We start from the raw sequence: 5000 nt of genomic DNA, 5'->3' as shown, positions 1-5000 counted from the left end.
CGCTTTTCCGTGTCATGCATATTAATTCCTGGGCGGATCAGCTGAAAATGGGTGTAACGCGCAAGTACAGGGGAGGAGAGGTGCTAATAGCGATTGATTAAGTATTCCGCCATATGTATGAAAACAGCGCACGTCTATTTTGCGTTGAAAAACTTCCGCTTTCTGAAAGCAGGTGTAATCCAAATTGCGGTTAAATGCGTCTATTAGAAAAACGTCTAGAGACAGCTGAATCAATATTCAGAGCATCAGTTTTCTTCATTTTACTATGTCAAAAGCAACCTTAACTTTTGTTTGTCTCTCTAAAATCGTGTTTTCTCTTTCACGACATAGCCAATTCCCAATCTGTTAGACAGGCATTAAGTCATATCCTTAGTCTTCGTGCAGCAAATAGTTCACAAGTATTTTTTTAAGTGGATTAGTAGAACTACTAGGCCTACTCTGTCTGTCGCAGCTCGTTGACATATCTTTGTATCATGTATGATCGCTAAACTTTGATTCCTTTTAATGTTGCAATATTCAACTGCGCTCGTTGTTCAGCTCTGCATGCGCGCAATTGGCGTGGTACAGGGGGCGGGAACGGGCGGCACAGAACGCAGTTAACGTAATGAAGTGATAGCTTAGTAAATTCGACGCAATATAGCAAAGCACAGCGTTCGCACTCTGCGCATACAAAAACTCGCTATTAGCGCTGTCTTAGTACATCTGGCTCTCAGTGTCACTCTCCCTCTCCTGCTCTCTCTCTCTCTCATCCCTCTTTCCCGCTCTCCCCTTCTCTCTTTCTCCCTCTCTCTCTCCCTCTCCCTCTCTCTCATCCCTCTCCCTCCCTCTCTCCCTCTCTCTTTCATCCCTCTCTCTCTCTTTCTCTCTCATCCCTCTCTCTCTGTCACGCCGTGGCTCCCTCTGGGGATATCTCACCCTGTTACATAATGCGTCCTGAAAACATCTGCTTTCATTTGGTCCGGTCAACAGAAGGCGCCCCGCTCGCCTGTCTGGACATCCTCCTGCTGTCCAGTGCTGCGGTACCTGCCCTGACCTCCTTCAACTTCCTGCTTTTGTACACTACACACAGCCTCTGACCTCTGACCTTTCAACTTTTGACCGGTACTGTCTACTCTATCCCTATTGTGGTGCACAATGTACATGTGCATCTCAGCATCTGGGTACAGGAGTGTTTAATCCATGCGGCTCTGCTGTCATGACGACAGGGCCTCCAGCTGTGCACTGACACTTGCTGGTCCCACAGCAAGAACTGACTCCAGATCAGCAGGTAGCTTGAGACGCTTAAAGAGATCACACAAAGCTTTGGCTCATTTCCCGTTTCTCCTCTCTTTGATTTTTCTCTACCCGAGTCTCTCCCTTTCTCTCCCCCTCTATGTCTCATTCTGAGATGAGAGCAGTGTTGGTTCTTCAGTGATGTCCTGAACTAGCTGTCTGCTTCCTCTGCCCTACTGCTTCCATAATTCTTCTCCAGGTGGCACAGGTGCCCTGTCACAGCTGTGGAAGATGAGGCTGCCACCTTTTCTGCCCATGGGCACCTTTTGAAGATGCTATTTTAAAGAAGCAGTATGCTCTAATGTTGGTTACATTTTTTAATACAAAACCGTTATTGGTATTGGTACAAATGGCTGGGGCTGGGAACCAAAATATACTTAGGGTGCATTCACACTAGACTGTTTGGTCCGGAACCAAGTTTGTTTGGACTGATGGTTTTTGCTAATGTGAACGCAGTCCCGGGTAGAAAACGGTGGTCTGGGGTACGGTTTGAATGCTATCTGTTCCAAAACCAGGAAATAAACTGCTGTTTTTGCAACATTGCCAAGTGATATTGGTAAAAAGAACATAAGAGTAACTTTTCTGGTGTTTGGACGAAACCAAGCTGAGTTGCTACCAATTGAATTAAAGAAGCCCAATCATGAGGAAACCTGTTTGAAACTGTGGGTTTGTGTGTGTTTGCATTGTGTGTGTTTGCATGAGTTTTTCCCCCCGGCCTCACTTGATTCTAAATCCCCATTGACCCTGACATGTCCCTGAACCCGTCCTGTATTCTCCCGTCCAGATAGGAGGGGCCGGTGCTCTTCACACACCTGCAGCTGAGCTCCCTGTTGGTAGGCAGCACACACTGAATGTACTGGAGAGTGATTTAGGGGGAGAGGTGTCCATGGCTCTCTGTTGAGCCATGATGAGAGACGAAACAGTGTGGTCAGCTGAAATTAATGATACATGACTGATTTTTTTAAGTATATTTTTTGGGTTTCATTCCTTTAATGTGATAGGATAATGGAGAATAACAGGAAGCGAGTGGGAGAGAGAGTTGGGATGGGATCCGGATCGCCAGCGTATGGTGCAGGTGTCCCTGCCAGTTGCACCACAACTGGGGCCAATGATTGAATCATTTTTGATAGACAGAGAAAAAGAATGAGTGGGAGAGAGAGAGAGAGGGGGAACACTCACATCAGAAACCCAAGGCTTGTAGTGAGAGAGAGTGAGAGAGAGAGAGAGAGAGAGAGGTTAGTGTTTCACACTGTCTCTTTGTCTCCATCCTCTTCCCTCTACTCGTGTGTGTCACACACACTCCAACCAGCTGGTGTGGTCAGGGCTGTGAGTGCACTGGGCCGCTGTGTTGTTGTACCTCTGACATTTGGAGTAGTGTCTACACTTCTCCTCCACGCTCACGGCAAGACACTGCATGCTCTGTTTGGACTGAACTCCATTACGGGTCACTCTTAACAACACACTCTGGTGGAGTAAGTGAGCCGTGCTCCACACAAGTGCCCGTGCATATTCATCTGACTTGGACTTAGAGAGGGGACAAAAAACAAGGCCTAGTAGGTTTCACAGTTCACAGTGAATACTCACGTATATCAATTCCCCAGTTGCTTTTAGGAAGTGCTTTGAACCCTCTGCGTTGCTGGTTACGGAGAGAGTTGCATTGCAAGTATATGTTTTTAATATGGCTTTGTAAATTGGCTTTGTTGTGGCGTATTCCATAGAGAGTATGTTTAATATCTTATTCCTCCGTCCTGTGAAAAAAAGAAAAAGTTCCCGCCAAAAGGAGGATGCATGCAGTGAGGTTCAGGAGCCCTGATGATGATGACGGCGATGACCGGGACGTTTGGTTTGTCCTGTTGGACCGCGTTTCCCATGATGCCCCGGTGTCGACTCCAGCAGCTGGCCGACTTGAGAGTAAGCGTCCCTGCCACCGCCACCAGCCGGAGAGTCAACAAGCCGTGAGATGAGGGATTGGGTTTGTAATGGCTTCTGACAGCTTCTACCTCTGCGTGCCACAGTAACGGCTCCCCCTCGGAGAGCGGGACCGTCGGCGGGACAACAGACGGAACGAACGGAAGAGAGAGGGGAGGGGAGGAGGACGGTGGTGATTAAGAAGGACGAAGCGAAGGAGGAGGAGAAGTTTCCAGAAGAAGTACCACAGATGGCGGGAGATGATTGGTTTGTGCTCCTGGACCATGCAGCGTCTGTGTCTTACAGTTTGGGGAGATCAGGTACCCCCAACCCCCTCAAATACGCCCCCCTCTGCTTAGGTAGCAGGTCACTGTGCAGTGGACCTGGTCCTGGTCACTGCCTGCTGAGGACCTCGTCCTGTCCAGTGGGACCTGCTACCTCCACCTTCTCGCAGCTTTCACTGCTCAGCTCAAGCCAATCTAACAGCCTGTAGCTCACGCCTGCCCCCTGCTGGGAGCTGCTTTGAGCCGCACCAATGACAACACTCACCAGCATCTGTCTGTGTGAAGCGCTGATCCCAAGCCAGTGCCTTCCAACCTGCAGCCATTTCACAACTCTTCTACATACAGGACCTTGCCCTCGTGAAGTCCTCCACTGCATCAGAACCTGGCCCATAATGCTTTGCTTTATGCCCTATGCTGCCTATCATCATGACTATCTGTGGCTAATGTTGCATCTTGTCAGTCATTTTGATTTGGTTTTGCTCTCTCCCTCCCACACAGGCCTCTTGTCAAAGCTTGCGCTGACCTATTGCAGTGTCCCAAAGAGCACCCTCTGGTGGTGGTGGTGTTGGGAAAGAGATTAAGTAATGTCCTAATGCTCTGTAATTAGAAATTACTTAAGTGCTTGGATGCTTTTCAGTTGAAAATGGACAAAACTGACCTGGATATTTACTGTATTATAATAATCGCTGCATGAAGGATGCTGTGCACTGGCAATGCTATTTGTTTTCAATATTTGATATTGCTTTATCGGTTTCCACATTCAGCAGTCTGCATTTTATCTTCATGAGGTCAACGTCTTGTAAGACTTGTTTTACTTTATCCTCACTTTTTCTCAAGAAGCAGTACCTCTTGCAGCAAGGGTGGCTTTTTCAAAGAGGTCAAAGGTCATTTGGAAGACCTTAGCACCCACTGAGGACGAGGGCGGCTCCCTGGTGCCTGGCTCGTTGGACGACCTCTTGTCCCGCGCCACAAAGGACCTCCTTGTCACTCAGCAGAGCGTGGAGCAGCTCCGTGGCCAGTGGCTGGCCGCAGGCTCGGGACTTGGACCGAACCGGGCCTTGAGCCAAACACCCCAGAACCCTCTCCAGGCCCGGCGGTTGGCCATGTTGGAGCAAGAGGCCCTGGAGCTCCAGAGGGGGCTGGAGAACGCTGGGCGCCGGGCCAGGGAGGAAGCTCTCTCCCTGGGCAGGAGGTTGAGGGCACTCCTGGAGCCTTCAGGGGAAGACCACGACCTCTGGTTCCTCTTGCTGGACAAGGATTCTCTCAAGGCCGTTGGTTTCTCCAAAGGTAGGGCTGCAATGACCGCAGTGGGCAGAGAAAGTGCTTTCATATGGCTGGACTCACCAGAGCAAGAACTCTTAATCGGCTTCTAACACACAACTTGCTTTTTCTGCCTCTTTTGGCTCTGGGAGACTCCAGGGTGTCCACACATGGTTAATGAGCTATGACGTGTGCGGTTGACAGTGAAAATGCTCTCAGATGGCTCTACTAACTGCCCAAACAATTTCCATCAACAGTGTAAAGAGAGCAAGAACC

General features: G+C 49.2%; 1 protein-coding gene across 7 annotated transcripts in view; it reads left to right on the top strand.

Moving 5' to 3' along the window:
- The window catches only part of epb41a (erythrocyte membrane protein band 4.1a), a 68924-nt gene that overhangs the window by 34876 nt on the left and 29048 nt on the right, over window positions 1-5000 (top strand). The gene's annotated exons all lie outside the window — the stretch shown is intronic.

This window comes from Sardina pilchardus, chromosome 24 (assembly GCF_963854185.1).
Source record: "Sardina pilchardus chromosome 24, fSarPil1.1, whole genome shotgun sequence".
Lineage (NCBI taxonomy): Eukaryota > Metazoa > Chordata > Actinopteri > Clupeiformes > Clupeidae > Sardina > Sardina pilchardus.
This window is presented reverse-complemented; position numbering and strand designations above follow the sequence as displayed.